We start from the raw sequence: 24,152 nt of genomic DNA on the forward strand, positions 1-24,152 counted from the left end.
AATCAGCCCAGAGCTTCTGGAATAAATAGTAGGTTCAATATATAAAAATGATAATTATTTTCACCTTGAACCAATTGATTCTAAAGATATAATTCATTCAAGATAAAGATAAACCCTCTGCCAACATACCTTTTTAGCCATTAAGGAAAAAAATTATCTATATATTTTATACTTTTTGGGCATGTTCTTCTTTATACTTTTGGCAAATATAAAAAGAACACAGGAATTCAACTCAGGAGAGGTGTGTGAGAGAGAGGTGCAAATATAAATACATACACATTGTAAAGCCAGTAGCCAGGGCCACCATCACAGCCACCTGGCCCATACAGGTTCGCATTGGATTCGAACAGACAGTAATGAAACAACAGAGCCATGAACTGGTGGGCCATCATCTTTTATCCTAGCTTGCACCCAGCGGGCAAGTAAAAACACACACTGGGCTCCAAAACCCACTCATTCAGTGCTCACAAAGCTACTGACTTATCTGAGTTTCCTAGAATCAAAAGTTTCTAGCTCACCAGCCTTATTCACCTCTGTTCCCCATCTCCTTCCTTCTCCCTGCACAAACTCTGCACAAACTGGCTTCTCACTCAGCACTCCACCATCTTGGCTGCTTCTCCTGGCCTCCTCCACGTGGCCTTTCTCTGGTGTCTCCTCTAATGCTAGTCTCAGGAACTAAGAGAGCAAGCTCCTGGTCTGCTTCACTTTATAGTGTAGAACCCAAAACCTTTAATCCAATATACAAAATAGGGAAGTCTCTAATACAAAGTCACTGATCTGAGGCATGATGGGATTGTACCACCCCACATCAAAAAGGGTGGGAAAGGCTTAGTCCTAAAACCACGCCCCAGGCTACAAGGATCCTGCCTGCTCACAGCCCACCCCCAACACACATTAATATAATTACACCTATTCCACGCATAAGGGCAACTAATATCATTACCTGGGTGACGGGCTTCCACGTGGGCAGTGCCATCTTTAACAAAGTGAGCATAATATATTTTATCTGCCCAACATACATGTAAACATATATCACAAAACAAGGTATATACAGCTAGTCAATGATCAATACAGAGATACCATAGACACAGAATTATCTAAAAAATCTGCTTTGAAATCTAAACTATCAACTTCACTTCTTCCCCTTTGTTCAGAGTCGACTTCATTTAAGATATCAATTCTAACAGTCTTCTAAAACCAAGAGGGATGTCAACAAAATTATGTAGCTAACGAAAAGGTCAGCATGTTTTTTTTGTGTGTCCCAATAGCCCAATTTAATTGTTTTTACTAAACTGGCTTATTGTGCAAATGTTTGTTAACATAATACAAATTAATTCAAAAAGATTTGGAAAAAATTTGGTGGAAAAAAGCTCAACTTGAAGCAATCTAGTTAGATAATCCAAATAGTTGATGTCATTCTCTACTTTTTATTCAAGAAAGGCTTTCTTTTGTCAAGCACCCGACCTTATGCCAACAAACCAATGTCTTCAGTCTTGTTTCCGAGGTAGACATTACAGCCACTTGCTTGTATGGAGCTAGGGACATCATGAGAGGACTAGTGCTTTGGGCCATTTGCTCAGGTTATCACATTTTAGCCAAGGTCTCCTCCCTCTCTTGCATATGCATTTTTGATCCTTGTTTCAGGGAACAACATTGCGAAAGATTTCTGTGGGTGTGTGGCCTAAAACCTCAGGGATCTTATCAGATAATGAGCTAGAGACAAAGCCCAATCATAAAAACCATCCAACAGGACACCTAGCCAGCTGGGGCATGGCTTCCCTGTCCACTGTCCCACACAGACTTGGAGAGAAGAGGCTTCAGCCAAATCATCGGTGTCAACAAGCCACTTAATTAGAATGCTTGCGTGATTATAAACTTCTAACTGTAGAGCTACGTTCTATTTTTCCCTGAGTCGAATACTTAATCACATCATTTCTCTAGGTCTCCTTGACCTTGGAAGATTTAAGGGATACCTATCTGAGGAGAGAGGTGGGGAGTTTTACTCAATATTTGAAAACACCTACATATCTCTTTGGAATTAGAACAAAGATGGTGCACAAGCCTACGAGCCTGGCTCTAAGAAGAAAAAATGTGGAGCAGGTTCTGAAGTTTGTCATTTATGTCCCCAGCTGCCCCTTTCTGTATTTCCTTCCTCTGCTGCTGTTCTCTGGGTCCCCCCATCGCCTGTTGTAACAGCAGGTGATTTACTGTCGTGACTCTTTCCCACGGGTTTGGAGCTCAGTGGCTGTCCCCGCTCACTAAAGTATTGATCCAACCCTGGGCAGGGTGTGGTCCAGGCCATTAGACCATGCTGGCTCCTGTTCAGGTCAGCTTCTTCCAAGGTCCCTCCGGTGTTAGATCCTCTGTCAGTTTCTTCCACATCCCATGCTAACCCGTGGAAAAATAATCACTTTCCCGCTGAACAGTGGACATGTTACAGACATGAATTCTCAGTCAGAAGCCAACTGTTCGAAACTCAGACATAAACATATATCTGCTGTTTCCTAGTTAGACCCTCTCCCCACCCTGTGCGGCTTCACATATCCTTGCAGAAGCCGAAGGTTCCACCTTCCTCTCGTCTGTGAAAATGCCTTCTTTGTCCTTTCTGCTGTGCTGGGTAGAGCTGGGCAAACTTCTCAAGTCCGCAGTGTGGGTGGGGTGGCGGGGATAACTTCCAGCCTAAAATGCCTCCTAACAACATTTGTGTTTGCTGTTTTTCTAGGGGGGGATGCCATTTAACTGACTTTGCTCACTGGATAGTAGGCTATCTTACTAACATTTACATCTAATTGGCCCTAAAAGATAAAACCTACTCAAATAGCTGGAGGGAATGGAGCCAGCCGCTTGTTTTTACTGATGGCATTTCACTCTGATCTCTGTCTTAAGACACATGGAATATAAAGGTTATTTGACTTGTGTGCCCCTTGTCTACCTTTGTGCCACCAACTTTGATCAAGCCCTCACCTCCCCAGGTCACTTCAGGCAGTAAAAAATGGTCACGCCATCTTTTCCCCAAGCAATCCACTGCCATAGGGCTCAGTTCTGGAAACCTAGGGGCATGATTGCAACAAGGAGCCTATTGGCTAGGAGGAGCATGTGACTAGATCAGAGAATTTGGATTTTGAAAAAGGTCTGGACAGGCGTCCCCAAACTACAGCCCATGGGCCACATGTAGCCCCCTAAGGCCATTTATCTGTGCCCCCCCCCCACCACACACTTCCGGATGGGGCATCTCTTTCATTGGTGATCAATGAGAGGAGCACTGTATGTGGTGGCCCTCCAACAGTCTGAGGGACAGTGAACTCGCCCCCTGTGTAAAAAGTTTGGAGAACCCTGGTAGGATCTAAATGTGGCTACGTGAGATGACAACACAAGTAATTTATTAGCCCATGTAAACATAGGAAGCTATTAACACCAATATTGATTGCAAATAATGAATACATAGGAAAGAAAAGCTTAAATTCTGATCTGACCTAGGACAGTCCTGGGTAAACCTGTGATATTCATTCAGTGAACACTCTCTTTCCTAAAACCTACTTCATCGCTCCTAGTGTTCCAGTTTTCTCCAGCCTCTTCCACTTGATCTAATTCACTGCTTCCTTACCCTTCTGTTAGCTCGAAAATATTGGCATTTATTAGGACTCCTTTTTGGTACCTCCTTTCTCTTGGTTATATTTTTACCCAAGCTGCTCTTTTCTAAAACATAATTTTGAATACAACCTATATACTGTTACTTTCTGAACTTACATCTCTAGTTCAGACCTTTATATTGAGCTTCAGACTTGAATAGCCAACAGCTTACTGTGACCTACAGTTGACTAACTCATTCAAAATGGAATTCTTGCTATTCTTTCCTCCCTACTCTCATCTACCCAACCTTCACCTAGTAGTTCCCACCTTAAGAGATGGCACAATCATTTTCTATCCAGTTACTAAAGTCTGAAATCTGGGGGTCATCCTGAACAAATACAGATGGTCCTATCTATAAAATATATTTTTATTCAACATTTTCTACCTAGGTTACTGGAATAATCACCTAATCTCTATCCTTACTTCTTCAAGTAAGGCACCCTTCAAATCCATTCTCCACATAGCTACCAGATCATCACTGTTCATGAAAGAATATTTCCTATTTCTCTCTTGATTAAAAATGTTTCAATGGTTTCCTATTGTATTAGAACAAGATCCAAACTTTTGTCAACATCTTACAAAATCCCCATGGCCTTGCCTCTACTACCTCATTTACACCACCTCCCTGCCTCACCTAACTTCAGTCCCATGAGCCTCTGTCACCTCTGGTTACCTGAAAGGTTCTCTCCTTAATTCTTCACGTGGCTGACTCTTTCTCATCCTTTGAGTTCCTGTTTAAAAGTTACTGCTTTTACTTAATTGTGTGTCTGTTTACTTGTTTGTTGCCACCCTAAAATGCAAAGGGCAGGCATTTTGTCTGTCTTGTTACTTATACTTTTTTTTTTTTACAGAAACAGAGCGAAAGTCAGAGAGAGGGATAACATTTTATTTTTTTTAATTATTTTTATTTATTCATTTTAGAGAAGAGAGAGAGAGAGAAAGAGAAGGGGGGGAGGAACAGGAAGCATCAACTCCCATATGTGCCTTGACCGGGCAAGCCCAGGGTTTTGAACCAGCAACCTCAGCGTTCCAGGTTGAGGCTTTATCCACTGTGCCACCACAAGTCAGGCGAGAGGGATAGATAGGGACAGACAGACAGGAACGGAGAGAGATGCAAAGCATCAATCATCAGTTTTTTGTTGCGACACGTTAGTTGTTCATTGATTGCTTTCTCATATATGCCTTGACCGGGGGCCTTCAGCAGACTGAGTAACCCTTTGCTCAAGCCAGCGACCTTGGGTCCAAGCTGGTGAGCTTTGCTCTAGCGAGATGAGCCCGCGCTCAAGCTGGCGACCCCAGGGTCTTGAACCTGGGTCCTTCCGCATCCCAGTCCGACGCTCTATCCACTGCGCCATCGCCTGGTCAGGCTTATTACTTATATTTTCAATGCCTAGCATGGTGCATAGCACATGATAAAAACTCAATGGAAATATTGAATGACAGATAGGTGCCAAAATTATACAATAGATTACTGTATATACAGAATATTAAAATCTAAAAATAGCAACTAAGGTTAAAACGTAATTATTTGTGTCTATCATTTAACACAATTATAATTAAGTTTAATTTTCAGCATGCTAGATAAACATTGTTGTTCATTTTACTTAACAACAATAGAACACTCTGTATACCTATGACATACATATGCTTAGTATGCTGTCTGTATAGTCTAACTCTCACAGTTAGGTAATCATGTCTGAAAGTTGTTGGCTCCCAATTCTTAAAAAGAGAAGGAACACTGCCGATTTTATTTGGGAAAGCTTTAGACAATTTTGTCAAATTTGCTTATTTACAACTTTGGCAAAACGAGTATACTTTCATTGATCTGATATCTGTACAGATCAATGCTTTAGCAGAAGTATTTATTAGCATGCAAACATGAGAGCTGATTAACTTGGGGATGGTTATAGGAGGCTGCTCCGTTTAATTCTTGACACCAATTCTTTCTTGGAGTGCTACTTTCTCATCCTGCTTTCTGTAACTCTTTAGCTGGGTCCCAGTTATCCTAGGCTGAAAGTAACCATGCACCATTTTATCCTCCTTTTTGAATACTGAAGGACCTGTGCATGAAACAAAGAATGCACTGTTTGGAAATCCGTGTAAGCTGGATGCTAAAATAGCAGCTGCAAGCAGTTAAGCGTTCGGAGATTCTTCCCTGCCCTCTCCCTTTGGTCATTTAAATCCTCTTTTTGATGAATGTACAAACAACCTAGTTGATAGAGATTTGGAACATTCTCTACATCATATTTTGACTAATCTAATTACAGAAATATGCAACACTTGCCTAATTCGTACATTTTGAATTTTTTTAATAAAAATTCCTTTTTATTTTATGGATATAAATTCTGATAGAAGGTGGATGATTATAAAGGGCAACACTTTTTACTGTTCTCTTTATGGGAGAAATACTTTTTAAAAGTTGACCAAACACAGTTAACTTAAGGCTTTCGAGATATGAAATGCTTCATATTGAGTATATTGTTCAAGACAAGAACAAAAATGAACTCTTCCAAAATGTAATTTCTTACTAAGGAACATTCCACCATAACCTCTAAAATTGGGTATTAGTTTGTAGGCCTAGTCATTGTGGCACTAACATTTCCACTGGAAGAGAACTTTTAGCCAGCTTTCCATGAATTAATATGTTTACAGGGGATGCTATGTGCATCCTCTGTATTGCAGAGTACAGTTGGTGAAATTGAATTGAACTTAAATGAAGTATCATAAAGAGGTTCGACTCAGGACATCATAAAGAAGTCTTCGAGATATTAAGGTAACCATGACACCTTTAATATTCAATTTCATTCTAAATGAGGATAGTGCATGAACAAAGAAAGATCTTTACCAAAACATTTTCAGGGAAATAATCCTGACTATTGGAGGAGAGAAAAAAGTCTTCCTCAACCCTCTTAGCGTCACCGACCAGGTTTGAAAATTAAACCGATGAAGATACGTTCACAGAGAAAAGCATACAGATGTATTCGATGTAAGTTGTAGGTGACCTGGGAGCCCAGGAAATGGTTAGGCCTGTGTCCATGTGTGCTAAGTTAGACGGAGGGCGGACTCTCGTGGAGAACGGAGATGGGTTACAGAGCTTGAGGTCAGTGTAGAAAACTGGGGGGAACTTAGCAAGGCCGATTTTTTTAGAATTTTTCTTGGCATCTCTTTGTCTTCAGAAATAAGGATGTTTCTTTCCTCTGGGAACAAGGAGGTCACCTTCACGTGAGGATCTTATAACCTGTTTCAGGGAAGAAGGGTGAACAGGGAAAAGGGACAGAGTGACCCTTGCTTCTCTCATTTTCTTAAACTCCTTCCACTTAAAATATTCAATAGGCCAAGGCGCTACATTTCAGGAGTGGCTTTTTTTTTTTTTAAACCCCATCACTATCAAGGAGTAAACCATACACAGTAATACTTCAAGGGTCTCAGGTAATTATGTATAAAGATAAACACACAGACACACACCTACGCAACAATAATGAGGCATAGATTTTCCCTTCCCTTTTTTTTATTTTTTCCTTATTGGAATGAAGAAGGATGACTTGACAGTGATGCTTAATTTCTTCTCATAAACAGAATCCTCCATGCTCATGAATCCAGACTTTCCAGCGAAGAAACAGAGGCCGGGGAAGAGAAGTGAATTATCAAAGTGAGGCGCACCGACCTCGCGGAGGTGCTCGGGGTAGGGACCCCTGACGCCCCGCTCTGCGGCTTCTCAATTATACGGCGCTTCCTCTCTGCAGATCTCCTGACTGAGGGAAAAGATTCCAAGAGGAACTTGGAAAGAGGAGAATAAAGTGAATTGCCAGATGGGTTAATCAGAACGGGATTTCACGTATCTTCTCAGCTTCCTCCAGGGCGTTCTGTGAGGGAATTGAGCCCTAACGCCCGCCCCTGGCTTCCATTGTGGGTAATGAATTACAATAGCTCCACCCTCTCTCATCCCTGCCTCTAGCGGGGCACTAGCTAAGGACCATCCTCAGGAGGAGAGAAAAGCTAGTCCCTCACATCGTTTCCTGTGTTCTGTAGTTCAGATCAGGTACGCCAGTTGAGAAAGACTGGATCCTCTAATACAGAAAACAGATGAGCAGGAGGGAAGCAATGGCAATCAGAAATAGAAGGACTAACAAACAAAGAAAACAGTTTGGTGTAGGGAGGTAAGGTGAGAACATGGGACCTGTGGCCTTCTGAACTGAGTGTACACCCCATCTGTGCTACTTACAGGCTGCGCCACCCTGAGAAAATGAATTCATTTCTATCAGCCTGTGTTCTATAAAATGGGAATACTGCAATATAGTCCACCTCTCAGGAACCCTGTAAAGGTTAAACAAGATAACATATGGAAGCACTTGGCCCAATGGAAATGCTCAGTACATATTTTAAGGAGAAAATATGATTGAATGGGATGAGCGCATGGTCTTTGGCATGGGATGGACTTGAATTCATGTCTTGATGCCACCACTGAGTCTCTTAATAACATGCCTGGGACATTACAAGAAGCTCAGTGAAATGTCAATTTCTTCCTTCTGGATTTACCTCTTTCAATCACCTTGTTAATATAGAGCAATGACTCTCAAACTGCCCTGTGTACCTGAATCAATTGGAGGACTCAGTAAAATAGATACCTGAGTCCCATTCCCAGAGTTTCTGATTTAGTGAGTCTGCAACCAGGGCCCAATTCTGCATTTCTAACAAGTTCCTAGATGGTGCAGACGTTGTTTGCCTGTGGACCTCACTTTGACACTGAGGTGCAAACAGAGCAATTACTTTTGGGTGATGGAGGACAAAGTCTCAGCTTTCGGTTTCTGAGCAAAAGCAATATGAAAGTACGTCAGCTGAGACATCCAGCCTTACTCTGATACTAATGGAGATGACATGCCTGATTTCTATTCTCAATTCTACATTTTTATTTATTTGTGCATTTGCTTTTTTACTCAACAAGTATTTAGTGGTCAGTTGAAAGGTGTCACCCACATTTTTGGCACCTGAAATATTTTGGTAAACAAAACAGAAATTCCCTGACATCTTTAATTTACATTTTAATACACACACACACACACACACACACACACACACACATATATATATTTGTATTTTTCTGAAATGAGAAGCTGGGAGGCAGAGAGACAGACTCCCGCATACACCTGACTGGGATCCATCCAGCAATGCAGGGAAAACATGCTTGGGAAGTTATAAAGTATGTTCTAGAAAGAGAAGTACAATGGAAATATTCATATTCACAGACATCTTTATATGCATTACATTGAGGAAGCTTCTGGTTTAGAGGAAGCATGTATAAAGGCAGGTCTCTGGTGCGTCCTCAAGTGGCGCTGCAGATGGGTGACTGGCAGTAACATCTTTGGCACCGGAATATACATAGGGTTTCTCTCCTGTGTGGATCCTCTTCTGAGCCGAAGGTTGGTTCCGTGGCCGAAGGATTTGGCACACGTGTTGAACCTGAGAGGCTTTCCTCCTGCGTGAATCTTCTGATGTATGTGCAGGTCTGAGGCCTGGAAGAAGCCTTTGTCACATGCAGCACAAATAAATGTCCTCTCACTACTGACTTTTATGATAAACTTTTAATGGAGAGAAATACCTAAAGATCTTGGGCACATCGCACGTTAGTATGACTTTTGGGCTCTGTAGACTCTTTCTTGATGTCCCTGACATGTGGCGTTTCCTGCACTGCTCTTGTCAATAGAAACAGGCTCAGGATGACCTGGTCTGGCCAGGTTTCTGTCCCTTGATTCCCAATTCTCCTTCACTGTGGATCTGTCACTCCAGTGCCTATTGATCATAAACTGGTCCGGGACCACTTGAAAATAATGTCATCCTTGCTGTGCTTTTCTGGCTGCAGCCACGACTAAAATGACTTCCAGAGTCTTTGCAGTTTCTGCCTTGCGCACGAGTTATTGTTGTTTTTAAATGGGCAGAGCCGAGTGTTCTGGAACCAGAGTGGGTTCCAACCACCCTTTGGAAATCAGGTCTTTGGCTGAGTTTAAAGTCCATATTTTCTGACCCACAATCATCCCTCTGTGGTTCAGACAGAAATGAGATTCTGAGGCTTAAATCCTTTCTTAGCAATAATTCTCAGAGTCTCAGCTTCCAGGCTTCAATTCTTGAGCTCCTTTATTGACAGTGATAGATGCTTAAAAGACTGTGAGCTCCTCGAGAAGACTGAACTTCAACCTGGGTAATCCTGGACCAAAGGCGGAGCTGCCGACTGCTTGTCTGCACTGGGCTCATCTCCAACTTTACACTGTTTTTAGTTCTCTCTTCTTCTGCATCCTGCTTTTGAATGCAAAGCTCAGTTTGAAATAAAAAAGAACAAGAAAATAACTGGGTCAATGCTTGTTGAACCGGATAATTCATCTCAAGTAAAAAGCACAGCAACATGTTTTCAGTTCTATAATTTTCCCAGCATTCTCATTATTTCTTTTTTACAGGTGAAAACTTGGGTTAATCAATTAAACAGTAAATCAAACATTGTGATCCAAGTGCTGTCTAATGGACTCACAGCTTGGGACACACAAAGGCACCAGACTTAGGGCCAAGCTTTTATATAGGCAGTTAGTTGTTATTTGTATCAGAGGTCCGGCAAACACTGGTGTTTCAGTGTGAGCCAGAAGACAGGTTTTATTGGTTTTGTTTTCTCTGAGTATTTTATCTGATGCCTGTTATGGACTAAATATTTGTGTCCCTCTCCCACTACCACCAAATACATATGTTGAAGCCCCAACACCCTGGTGTAAAGATGGGGCCTCTAAGGAAGTAATTAAGCTTAAATGAGGTAATAAGGGTGGGATGCTATTCCTATAGGATTAATGTCCTTATAAGAAAAGAAAGGAGCCTGACCAGGTGGTGGCGCAGTGGATAGAGCGTCGGACTAGGATGCGGAAGGACCCACGTTCGAGACCCCGAGGTCGCCAGCTTGAGCGCGGGCTCATCTGGCTTGAGCAAAGAGCTCACCAGCTTAGACCCAAGGTCGCTGGCTCCAGCAAGGGGTTACTCAGTCTGCTGAAGGCCCACGGTCAAGGCACATGTGAGAAAGCAATCAATGAACAACTAAGAAGTCACAACACGCAACGAGAAACTGATGATTGATGCTTCTCATCTCTCTCCATTCCTGTCTGTCTGTCCCTGTCTATCTCTGCCTCTGTAAAAAAAAAAAAAAAAAAAAAAAGGAGAAAGCTCTCTCTTCTCTCTCTCTCTATCTTTCTCTCTCTCTCTCTCTCCACCTGCATGCACCAAAAAAAAAAAAAAAAAAAAGGCCCTGTAAAGACACAGTGAGAATGTGGCTGCCAAAAAGAGACCCCTCACCAGGAACCAACCCTGCTGGCTCCCCGATCTCAGACTTTCAGCCTCCAGAACCATAAGAAAATAAATTTCTGTTGTTTAAGCCACTTGGTGTGAGGTATTTTGTTATGGCAGCTCAGGCAGACTAATACAATACTTGCATGCTAGTGTTTTCTAAAACCCTGAATTGGGCATTGTGCTGGATAGCTCCCATTAGCTCCTGTGGATCCACTCTCCACCCTTTTCCCTCCTCCATCCATCCTAGTTTGGGTAGTCCATCTGTTTCCTGTTAGAAAAACTGATGATATGACTGTCAACATTTTAAAAACAGAGAGATTCTGCATGAAAATAAGTCTGGGTTGTCATATATTCGTGAGAAATGGGAAAACCTGGCAGAAATGAGGGCAATAATAAACGGGCACTTCGCTTTTAGACTAGGTGCTAGCTTTCAAGTTGGCCATAGCTCGCACTTGGCATGCCTCACTCAATTGCTTTACCAGGCTGGGCTCTGTGGCCATCTGAGAATACGATTCCTATTCCTCAGGAGATCATATGAAGGCCTGAAAAGCCCAGATCCTTGGAAACTCTGAGTGGCTGCTCTAGGTGTTGCTGGTAACAGCTCACGGCTACAACCTTTTCTGGAGTATTGTCTTTGGATGATCAAAGGCTGCCTAGCTTGCAAGTGCCTAAGACATTGTCTCCTTTCCAAGGAAAGATTCACAATTCACTTTAAGATGAACACTTCCATCCTGGAAGGAACAATCATTTATCCTGATCAGGACTGATATATCTTTCAGAGGTAGGCTTACCTTTACTATCCACTGTCTCTCAGTTAGCCCCACTGTCAGGTTCATTGATTTAGTGTTCTTCGTAGCATTACTTTGAAATAAGGGGCTCACTTTATGGCTAGAGAGATGCAATGGTGAGCACATGGTCATCTACAGGTCATGCCACATGCCATGTCATCGCATCGTCCAGAAGTTACAGGTATGTTCAAACAGAATGACCTCTTAAAGATATAGCAGAGGCACTAGTTTGAAGATAGCATTTTATGAGTCTGAGACACTATCCTTTAAGATACAGTAAAGAATTTTAACTGATGGCTATTGTATTGGTCCGGCGTTCCCAATAACTAGAAAATGTGGGCCCACTACCTGAAGGTTGGAAGTAAGAATGACCTCATTCACCATCACTCTCAGTGGGCAACTTGAGAAATTTTAGTTTCTGATCTCTAAAGGGAAAATTCTTCCACCAGGAAAACACAGGGCGAGTCACTCTAAACATAAATCTTTGGCTGCCACCCGATCACACAGGAGTTCCCACGCTGGTAAGGGAAATTGACCCTGATAATTGCAAGGAGATAGCACAGCCACTACATACATAATAAGGAGAAATATGTGTAGCCTTTTAGGGATTCACTGGGCCATCTCTTGGTAGTCTCAGGCCCAGTTTTACTGTGTCCAGTCACCATGACCACGACCTAATAAAGGCGTGGTACTCAGAAGCTCAGGGTCCTCAGGAAAGAGGGTCTGGATCTTCTATAGATTTCTCCTGCACAAGGATCTTCAGCTCTGGCTCTAGGTTACCCTGACAACCAACCTAAATTATGGTCCCTCTGCCTGACACTATATCCAAACATCCCATCTCTCAGCTAACACCTTGAAAGGTATTATACCAATTTGCTGAGAATGTAAACTTACAAGCATCTACATCAGTGGTAGTCAACCTGGTCCTTACTGCCCACTAGTGGGCATTCCAGTTTTCATGGTAGACGGTAGCAGAGCAACCAAAGTATAAATAAAAAGATAGAGTTAACTATAGTAAGTTGTTTTACAAAGATTTATTCTGCCAAATTTAGCGAAAATCCTACATAAAGTACTTGATAAGTAATTATTATTATATGCTTTAACTTGCTGTAACTTTGCTTTATAAATTTTATAAAGTAAAGTTACTTCTCTACTTTATAAATCACCTTTACTGTGGAATCAGTGGGTGGTTAGAAAATTTTACTACTAACAGAGATACAAAAGTGGGCAGTAGGTATAAAAAGGTTGACTATCGCTGATCTACAGGAAAGAGTGGCCTGCTTTATGCCATTGAGCATTTTGCCCATGAGCCCTGAGGCATCTGCATATTTCAAAGGCCCCTGAGGTCCTATAAAGCTGTAGGAACAAAGTTATACTCCTAATTTAAGCAAAATGAAGAAGGTGGTTAAGCTGATTATCGAGAGCCTGAATGTATTCTAAATAAATACCAAAGACCTAAGGTGGACATATTTTAAAGTTAAATTATTCAGACACTTAAGTTTTCTACTTCACAGAACTTATACATAAATCTGAAACCAGAATCTTTTGCAATTGCGTAGTAAACTCTTAGTATACTACGTTTTCATTTTACCTTATTTTTTAACTTCAGAGACTGAAAGACCTGAAGAATATGAGTTTAATTACTAAGCAAAAGAAGTTTCCAAGTAATAACTATTAGTAATAACTTTTTTCTATGCCAATTTACAAACAACTTCCAAATTGTGGTATTTTTCTCTTTTCTTCACTTTCACACTTTAGTCATTTCCCAAATCTTAATTATTTCGTTGAGTGAGACAAAACTCTGGAATACGGAGAGAAATTCTTGTCTTAAATATATCTCTTTATGCTTGTGCCTGGAGCCATCAGGACATTAGGAAATGACACTTTCTTGCATTACAAAGCACAGAGAAAATGATGGTGTTTATAATAATAGAAAGGGAGGAAAATAAAATTCCACTGTATTGGTAATAAAAGTAATAGGTGTTGGTGTTTTTCTCTATAACAGTTACCCAGACTATTTAGTTTTTATATCAGATTGACATTTATTCTCCTCTAAGATTTCTTCTGGAAAAAATGCAAGCCTGTCAAAGTGTTCCTACTTTTAAAAAAAATCATAAGACATTTCTTGGAAAATAAAAATGTACAATGCTTAATATTCACCCTTTCGAAAAAGTTTGTAAATTGTGTTTTAAAAATTATACAAAATCTCTTTAAAGTGTAATTGAAAGCATTAAGTATGCTTTTTCTAATTTATCTTCTTTTTTTTTTTAGAGGTTTTCCTCAGTTAAATCATGGTACTCTTTAATTTCCTAATGTTAGCCTTGAAGTATCATGAAAATTTTATTGTTGTATGATATGATTTTTAATTGTTCTCTGGGTGATATACTCAACTTCAGAGCACTTTTTTCAAAATGCTCTTTCTCTCTCTTCCTCTTCCCCCTCCTTTCCCTCTCCTGCTCTTTCCTTCCTGAACTCTATCTGAACATTATTAGGTGAGGCTGAACAGGGCAGTCACGTGTTCTGGGGGAACGGGCAGCCATGATAGCTCAGCTCAGGGTGCTGAAGCCCAAGGCGGTGCAGAGAACAACCACACATACAACTACTCTCAATGGGTGATGCTGGATGGAGCCTTGGTGGTGCAAATATGGAGCCCTCCATGATGTGTGAGAGCCCAAGCTGTGTGGACAGAGCACTCTCATGGGGCATGATGGCTCAGTAAGGTCCTGAACCCTACATGGAGTTAGAAGGATGTCCAAGAAAGGGTCAGCCTAATATGGAAAGTCAAGGGAGAAGAGTGTCTACACGATTTGGAGGGTTGAAAAAAATGGACACAGTGTTGGAACCTGGGCAAGTTGGAATGGTGTCCATGGTTGAGAAGGTGGAGGCACTCTGCAGCACTGGCTTGGCCTGGAGCCTGGAAGTCTGAGTTGGTTTCCACACACGAGTAACCCCTATAGAGTAATGGAATACAAATAGGAGGACAGGGGCATCCACATGGGGAACAGGGGATGCCTGGAGCAGGGTGTTGGGTTGAGGGGATTATCTGCTTGGAATAAGAGGCAGCAAATTGGTCACATACAGGGAAATTGAGAAAACAAGTTAGGCCTGGCAGGATGGATCAGTTGGTTATAGCGCAGTCCCAAAGTGCAGAGGTTGCCAGTTTGGTCCCCAGTCAAGGCACATACAGGAACATATTGTTCCTGTCTCTCTCTCTCGTTCTCTCTCATTAAAAGCAATCAATAAATTTTTTTAAGAGAAAACAAGTAAATATTGGCAAAACTTGAATGGAGTCTGAGAATTAGAGCATCATAAGAAAGTAATATTGGGTGCCTAATTTTGGTGATCATATTGCAGTTATGTAAGGGAATGTTTTAGTTTATAGAAAATATATGATAAGAGGTTTGGTATAATATATAGCATTCTGGCACTGACTTACTCCTGAATGGGACAAGGCATGCTCCCCCTAGAAGCCTGACTTCTTCTTTTTTTTTATTTTAATGGGGTGACATTGATAAGTCAGGGTACATATGTTCAGAGAAAACATCTCCAGGTTATTTTGACATTTGATTATGTTGCATTCCCCCTCACTCAAAGTCAAATTGTCTTCCGTCACCTTCTATCTGGTTTTCTTTGTCCCCCTCGTCTCCCCCCCCCTCAGTAACCACCACACTCTTGTCCATGTCTCTGAGTCTCATTTTTATGTCCCATCTATGTATGGAATCATATAGTTCTTAGTTTTTTCTGATTTACTTATTTCACTCCATATAATGTTATCAAGGTCCATCCATGTTATTGTAAATGATCCGATGTCATCATTTCTTATGGCTGAGTAGTATTCCATAGTATATATGTACCAAAGCTTTTTATTATACTCGTCCTCTGACGGACACTTGGGTTGTTTCCAGATCTTCGCTATTGTGAACAATGCTGCCATAAACATGGGGATGTATTTCTCCTTTTGGAACAGTGCTATAGTGTTCTTGGGGTATATTCCTAAAAGTAGGATAGATGGGTCAAAAGGCAGTTCAATTTTTAATTTTTTGAGGAATCTCCATACTGTTTTCCACAGTGGCTGCACCAGTCTGCATTCCCACCAGCAGTGCAGGAGGGTTCCCTTTTCTCCACATCCTCGCCAGCACCTATTCTGTGTTGTTTTGTTGATGAGCGCCATTCTGACTGGTATGAGGTAATATCTCATTGTGGTTTTAATTTGCATTTCTTTAATAATTAGTGATGTTGAGCATTATTTCATATGCCTATTGGCCATCTGTATGTCCTCTTTGGAGAAGTGTCTATTTATTTCTTTAGCCCATTTCTTGATGGGATTGTTTGTCTTCCTGGTGTTGAGTTTTACAGGTTCTTTATAAATTTTAATTATTAATCCCTTATCAGATGTATTGTTGAATATGTTCTCCCATTGTGTAGTTTGTCTTTTTATTCTGTTCTTATTGTCTTTAGCTGTGCAAAGCCTGACTTCTTTTAATTTGTTCTTAAGTCTCAGACCAAAGGCCACTTCAGAAAGCTTGTCTCTGATTTCCCAATTCAGAGTAGCTGTTTCTACGCCTAATCTTAGTCTCTGTCTTATTTTATTAATATTTTATTCATAGCCTGACCTGTGGTGGCGCAGTGGATAAAGCGTCGACCTGGAAATGCTGAGGTCGCCGGTTCGAAACCCTGGGCTTGCCTGGTCAAGGCACATATGGGAGTTGATGCTTCCTGCTCCTCCCCACCTTCTCTCTCTGTCTCTCTCTCCCCCTTTCTCTCTCCTCTCTAAAATGAATAAATAAAATTTTTAAAAAAAAGATTTTATTCATAGAATTCTAAAATCATCTTCTTTGGTTATTTGTTTCTTGTTTATCTTCCCTAACTAGAGAGAGATCTTGCTTTCCAGATCACTGCTATATTTCAATACCTAGAACTAAACCTGGTCTTATTGTGAATGAATGAATGAATAAATATAATTAATATAATATAATATAATAAATATAATATAATATATATGTGTTTAAAATATAGGCTCTGTGGGAGTGACTTTTAAACCACACAAGTATTTTTTTAGTTCAGGATATAGAATTAAATAAAAGAAAAAAAATGAATAGCTGAGCATTATAAAATGTCAAAAATTATAATCTAAATAACTTTCAAACACAGTGCTCTGATAATACATTCTTAAAGCGATTAATTCTTCCACATTTTTATGAAACGTACTAAAAACAAAATGAAATCTTGAATTTTGAAAATTTATGCTGGTAATAGTGTTAGTGTGGTAACTCAAACTATAATGTATATTATATAGAGGGAAACAATTAATAAATTATTTAGAACCAAGGTTGTTATTGTGGGAAATGGAACTTACAAATATGAAGTGGGATGAGAGAAATGCCCTGTGATATCAGTATAAATGTATAATTTAAAATAATATAAACAATACATACACACACATATACACACATAAACACTGTATTTTTGTTTCTATTTACATATATTCTAAGTCCTTTAAAAAGGTCTAAAATCTATGACAGCCCTAATGGTACACTTAAAATGCTTAAGATAACAATTTTATGTTATGTCTTTATAACACAAAGATAAATGAATGAATGAATGAATGAATAAACAAATATTTTAAAAAGGAAAAAAATACTGACAGTCCTTTACTAATTAATAAAGCCAGATCTTGGTTTATAATATCATTCCTCATTAATAGGATCCAAAGTCCCTCAGAGAAATGGCTGATTCCAAGTCCAGGCTAGGAAAAGTACAAAATAATTGTTACTGGAAAAAAAAAAAGGCAAGAAAATGCTCAAACACTAATAAATATGTTTCAAATGAACGTAGAAGCTGGCTTACAAGAGTTTCCATTGCCCAAGTTCTGTTCAATTTGAGCACCAAAGAAAGAGGGAAAAGAGTATATCTTTACAACAGAGAAATTTTGTGGTTAACCAGATAAGTTGCCATTACGTGCTCTTTAATGGAAATTAATTGGAAAGGATACATCAATACATCGTCTATGTAGTATTCTTGATAAAAATGTTGAACTTGATTTTAATCATAAGTAAACAAGCAGACCAATTTACATTGTATGATATTCTACAAGAAAACTGGATTAGTTTCTCTCCAAAATACCAATATCTCAAAAGAAACACACACAAAAAAAATAAGAAGACTTTTCTAGATTACAGAAACTAAAGCAATATGGCAACCAAGCAGAACATCTGATCCTCGATAGCGGAATATGGTTGTACCTCGAGATACAGTTTGTCTGCAATTTACTTTCAAATGATTTTGCCAAAATACGCACCCACATAATATGTATGTATACAAACATATATTCATAGAGAGAGAATATAAAATACTAACAGTCAGTAAATTTAGGTAAAGGATAAACGAATGCTCATTGTACAATTTTTTTCAAAGTTCTATGGTTTGAAAATTTGAAAATAAATAATTGGAGTAAAGAAAGGTAGAAACAAAAGACTGCAGCCTCTGCAGGCCCACTGCCTGGGTTCAAATCCACGCTCTAAATACCAGCTGGGAGACCAGCATTTCTAGATCCGTTTTTTCATCTGGGATAAGAAGAAATAATAAGCCTGTCTCATAGAATTTTTTCATGATGACTAAATGTAAAAAACTCATGCTAAGCACACAGCATAATTACTTGACATGTAATAACCACTCAATAGATATTAATACTTGATTATTGCCATTACCCTAAAACCTGTGATAACTCTTCATGGAATAAGATTATCATTTAGCTGGTAATTAAACTGTGCATATTTATGAAAATGCATTTTAAAATTTTGTTTCTTCTCTTCTATATCAATTTAAAAAATAAATAAATACATAAGCTTGTTTGCACCTGCATTGAAAACTCATCTTAGGATGTCTTTATTTCACAATCTCTAGTTTTGTTTTTATTTTCCTGTTGCAAATTGACTCCTCTTTTCCAAACTGTAAAAATGACAGAGCTATTAATGTATTTACCCACATGCTGCACAGGAATTGTAAATGATGAAGAAATAAAAGAATGAACAAATGGATAAACTGACCCTGGAAGTTAGGTCATCTGATTACACTCCCCAAGGCTGAAAAAAAGTATGAACGTCTGCTTTCTTCTAGGTGTCTGGGGTCAGCAGAAGTGCGCATGCGCTGACTGGCTTTGAGGTCGATCGGCCCTTTTGTGTCTTTTACCTTCTAGCCCTATTCATAATGTCATTGTTTCTTATTTATTTATTTATTTTTTGTGGACTATAAACGGTTCCTTTAAACAATACTCAGGCAGAATCATAGGCATAAGAAATTTATGATTTAAATGGAGCCCAGAAAATGAAAAACTTCTAGCTGCTGTTAGCTGTAGAATTAGTTATTCATTTATGTGTAAACAGCCAACTGTATCTTGAAGGAGGATCTTTTGCTCGCCCCTGTCACTCATTACTAGGTACACACAAGTAGTTTAACAGATTGAATAGTTTAACAGATTAGTCACTTTAAGTAGTTCTTGAGAAAACAGGACAGTTAAGAATTTGGCAGAGCGAAGGGAAAAGATCAAATTTGGAGTGTGGGATGTTTGTTTAAAAGAGACACAGTCGTGGTGGTGGAGCCAAAGGTGGGGCCTCGAACAGCAGGAAGGCAACCAGGGTGGGAGGGAGGATGAGATGGCAGATGACAGTGCAGAGGGCAAAGCCCTTTCTCCCCTCTTCCTCCTGCTGGCCATGCCTAGTTCAGTAGAGTGGAAAGACTGCCAGAGGCCTCTCACCTCTTTGTCCTGATTTCTAATGATATATCAAAAGGGTGTTTTTTAAAAATATTTTTAAGACTTTATTCATTTTAGAGATGAGAGAGACGAACAGAGAGAGACAGAGAAAGGGGGAGAGCAGGAAGCATCAACTCCCATATGTGCCTTGACCGGGCAAGCCCAGGGTTTCGAACCAGCAACCTCAGCGTTCTAGCTTTACCCACTGTGTTACCACAGGTCAGGCCCAAAAGGTTTTTCAAGCACTAATGAAAAATTCATCAAAAAGGGTAAAAGTATGCAACCCAGGTTTTCCCTCTTCCGTTAGTCCCCATGGTGTTTGAGTAAAATGTGTAATTGCCTCAAACCAAATCGTGGTGTCAATCACGCGATGGATTTGAAAAACTGACTAATCTTATGAAGAGACTGAGAGATGAGCCCTGAGTTTAAATCACAGGGACCCAGACATCCAAGCGATCAAAGTCAAGAGAGTCAAAAGCCGTCTTCACACAAAGGGCTAAAAGTGTGTGGCAGCCGGAATCACATGTGGCTGACTCATGTTCCATGAATGAGTTCATCCCAGATTTTAGTCTTTGATTTTTAAAACAGTCAGTGTTTCTGATTTTTCAAAGTTTGCTCTATTGTAGAATTTTTCCAATCTAACATTGTATCCAGGCATCAGCAGAAAGATAGTACTTCGCCATTTACTAGAAGACATGAGCACAGGAGTAACAGAAGAAGTGGTGGAGGGAGATTACCAGGGGCTAGACTATGTCTCTGAAACCACCCTCCTCCTTCAAACTCTGCTAGTGGATCTCTAATGAACACTAACAGAATTGCAGAACCGATCCAAGATAGCAAAGTACGGTGAGCTATGATTTCTACTTATCTCCACAACTTTTGCAGCAAAAGGAAGTAGTGAAGTCAGTAATAGGAAAGGGGAGAGAAACTAAAAATAAAATTTATTTTTCTCTTACCCTTGATTGGGGTGAAGCAAACATTCAGTAATAATGCACACCACTTTGAAAATGACAAAACTTCACTGTGTGTAGGTACATAGTTGAAAAATATGGATTTGGGATCAGACAGAATGAAACATGAATTCTAGCTTTACCAATTCTGGCTGTGTGGCAGGTTATTTAACAATCTCCCAGCCTTATTTACCTCGATCTCAATCCAGGATTAAAGAGATAATGTTATGCTTGCCAGAAGATAGCCTGTGAGCAGGTCACAAATGGTCACTACCCTCCAGAAAGAGCTGGCTTATGCTCAGCTTTGGTTTTGAGCCTGCGCACCAGCCTCTTCCTCTGAATGCACCCACTCCATGGTGAGATAGAGCATCCCGCCTTGATTTCTTCTTAACCGCGGCCTGAGAATACTCACTCTCTTTCTCTCAACTCACTTTGTTAAATTCACAACCTGTTTGAGTGCGTCACGGACACACAGAAATTAAGGACACAGTAATCATGAAAGGTTTCAATAAGTATGAAATACTAGCAAATATAAGATTTTCTTTTCAAAGCAGCATTAAAATAAGCAGTAAACTGATCATTACTGCTTTTTGTTTTCTATCTGAATTCTCTCAGGCTTGAGAGACATCAAAACTCGAGTTAGCGTCAGATGTCTACAACATTTTCACACACAGGCCTTCACCGTTTGAGGTCCCCTCACTGGAGATCTTTGAGGGAGAAGGAAGGTCTGCTGAGTCAATAGATGTCCTTGGACTGGGACCTGTCTCTCTTCCCACCAGTTTCTTATCTATCTGCCTCCTACTTCCTGCTGAAAGCTGTCAGAATTTGACTGCATTTTGACCCTGGTTCTTCTGAAATTCTTGTGAAATGCTTAAATCCTTTCTACTATTGCGATTTCCTCTCTTGTATCAAAATCTTTGCTTATGAAGTTGTCTTGTTTCCCGAATTGTAGCCAGGCCACTTTTTTAAGACAGAAGCCTCCTATTCTTTCTTCTTTTGTATTTTATCTAAAAGCAAGCCAAATGCCTAATTGCCATTTATTTTAAAATTACTATTATACATAAGGATGTCTTTGTGATATTAACAATTTATTTGGTTTGTTCGATCCTTTTTTTCCTGTCACTCAATACAGATGTGATTTGAAAGGTGGTGTTAATGGACTTGACATAATACAAAATATTTATTCCAACCACAGAGGTTTTCATAGCATGAAATTTTGTCTTCAACACTTATCTCTTTGGTTGGTGAGACACTCTGGAAAATTTTAATGTTCCTATGAATTAAGGACATCCATAGGTCTATTTCAATTAAGTAATTTTCCTACTCCATATTTGTTTAACTTTACGCATACAATCTCATATTCTATTTAAAAAGATATTATCTGTGGATGAGATAGAACACAAGAAACAAATAGACTCGCTAACTGTTGAGGCAGTAAACAAAGACTTTCTGTCTGAGCTCTTTACCACAAACACAAATAACCCTAAACCCTTAAATCCATGTTAATAAACCTGAAACGCCCATTCCCTTCTCCACATCGAATGTCTGTATCTTCCTAGCCTTGGAAACAACTGTTTAACTGCTAGTGTAATTCTTACCAAGTTATTATCCTTTATCATATCAGAAAAAAAGCTTTCTGCTCAGTCTTCTGGTTTAGTCAGCACATTTTTCTTGGGTAGTTTCTCTTTCTGAGTCTCCTTTTCCCACAGAAGGCTACATTCCTTCCCATGTGCAGAAGAAGGGCCGTGTGGCCCAAGCAAAAACCCCACAAATATTATAATGGTGGGGAAATTGATAAAGAACCCACATCTCATGTTGGCTATCCTGGGCTGTCTGAAAAATTCAGTATCATCATTCATAAAAACAAACAAACAGCCCTGGCCGGTTGGCTCAGCGGTAGAGCGTCGGCCTAGCGTGCGGAGGACCCGGGTTTGATTCCGGCCAGGGCACACAGGAGAAGCGCCCATTTGCTTCTCCACCCCTCCGCCGCGCTTTCCTCTCTGTCTCTCTCCTCCCCTCCCGCAGCCGAGGCTCCATTGGAGCAAAGATGGCCCGGGCGCTGGGGATGGCTCTGTGGCCTCTGCCTCAGGCGCTAGAGTGGCTCTGGTCGCAACATGGCGACGCCCAGGATGGGCAGAGCATCGCCCCCTGGTGGGCAGAGCATCGCCCCTGGTGGGCGTGCCGGGTGGATCCCGGTCGGGCGCATGCGGGAGTCTGTCTGACTGTCTCTCCCTGTTTCCAGCTTCAGAAAAATGAAAAAAACAAAAAAACAAAAAACAAACAAACAAACAAATAGAAAAACAGGTTCATCTGTGTTTCTGTCTAGAGAAATGCACAAAAGAACAGCTCACATGAAGGGCATTTTGGTAGCAAGTCACATCTACATTGGTGACTTGCCATTTGGAGGACCGATTTGAAATCAGTGTTTCATTATTTTCCATGGATGGCATATTTCTAAATACGACATCTCCTCTAAATGATACTTATTCAGACTCCTCATTGACCTTTACGTTCAGCTCCTGGTTGATGACTGCCCGTTTCTCTGAGGCGCCTTAAGATCATCTAAAGTGATTTTTATATCCTGCCACATAACCTAAGTTTTGAATCAGACCTTTTTAAATAATGCTCTACAAATTTGATGAAAGACTATTTGGGTATTTTCACATGATGCCCACAAATAGAAAACTAATTTTATTTGAAAACAGATTTTTAAATATAATTTCATTGTTTTATTGTGCATGGTCCATTATGGATTATAAATTTCCAATATGTATGAATAGTTAGCTTTTATTAACATTATATCTGAAAAGGTATTTGTTGTATATAATTTATTACTGTTTATTATATTTCAATGATTATAAATGCAAAGCATTAATATACTAAATAAAAATAACCAGTGAGGAAGAAAACCATTTTTTTCTTGACGGTGTTAAATAGCTAATAAAAATATCAAAATGTCATTGATTCTTACTAAAATTAAATTTTATTTTTTTATTTATTTTTTTTCTGAAGCTAGAAAGGGGGAGAGACAGTCAGACAGACTCCTGCATGCGCTGGACCGGGATCCACCCCACACGCCCACCAGGGGGTGACGCTCTGCCCTCCAGGGGGCGATTCTCTGCCCCTCGTGTGGCTCTGCGCGACCAGAGCCATTCTAGCGCCTGGGGCAGAGGCCAAGGAGCCATCCCCAGCGCCCGAGTCATCTTTGCTCCAATGGAGCCTCTGCGGCGGGAAGGGAAGAGAGAGACAGAGAGGAAGGACAGGGGGAGGGATGGAGAAGCAGATGGGCACTTCTCCTGTGTGCCCTGGCCGGGAATCAAACCCAGGACCTCTGCACGCCAGGCCAATGCTCCACCACTGAGCCAACCGGCCAGGGCCTAAAATTAAAATTTAATTAAAGAGGTCACACTGAAAGCTTTAAAAGTCCTTAAAGTGCTTTAAAGTGTCTTTGGAAGTCAGATAATGATGCAGTGAATTCTTCTTTCAAATGCCGCACGTTCCATACCATTACCCAGGTCTCTGCTGTGGATTGAGGAGCTGAGCTGCAGCCACAGGCAGCCTGACTCTAAGTCTCAGCTCTTAACCAGGGACACACTGCAATATTTCATCAATGTAACTCTGAAAACCTTGAATGCTGGCAACCCTCCTGTGCATGTCACAATACATGGGCATATTTAAGGCCCTGGGAGTTCCTGGGGCAGAAGCTGCCTGAGCCATAAA

This window comes from Saccopteryx bilineata, chromosome 5, assembly GCF_036850765.1.
Source record: "Saccopteryx bilineata isolate mSacBil1 chromosome 5, mSacBil1_pri_phased_curated, whole genome shotgun sequence".
Lineage (NCBI taxonomy): Eukaryota > Metazoa > Chordata > Mammalia > Chiroptera > Emballonuridae > Saccopteryx > Saccopteryx bilineata.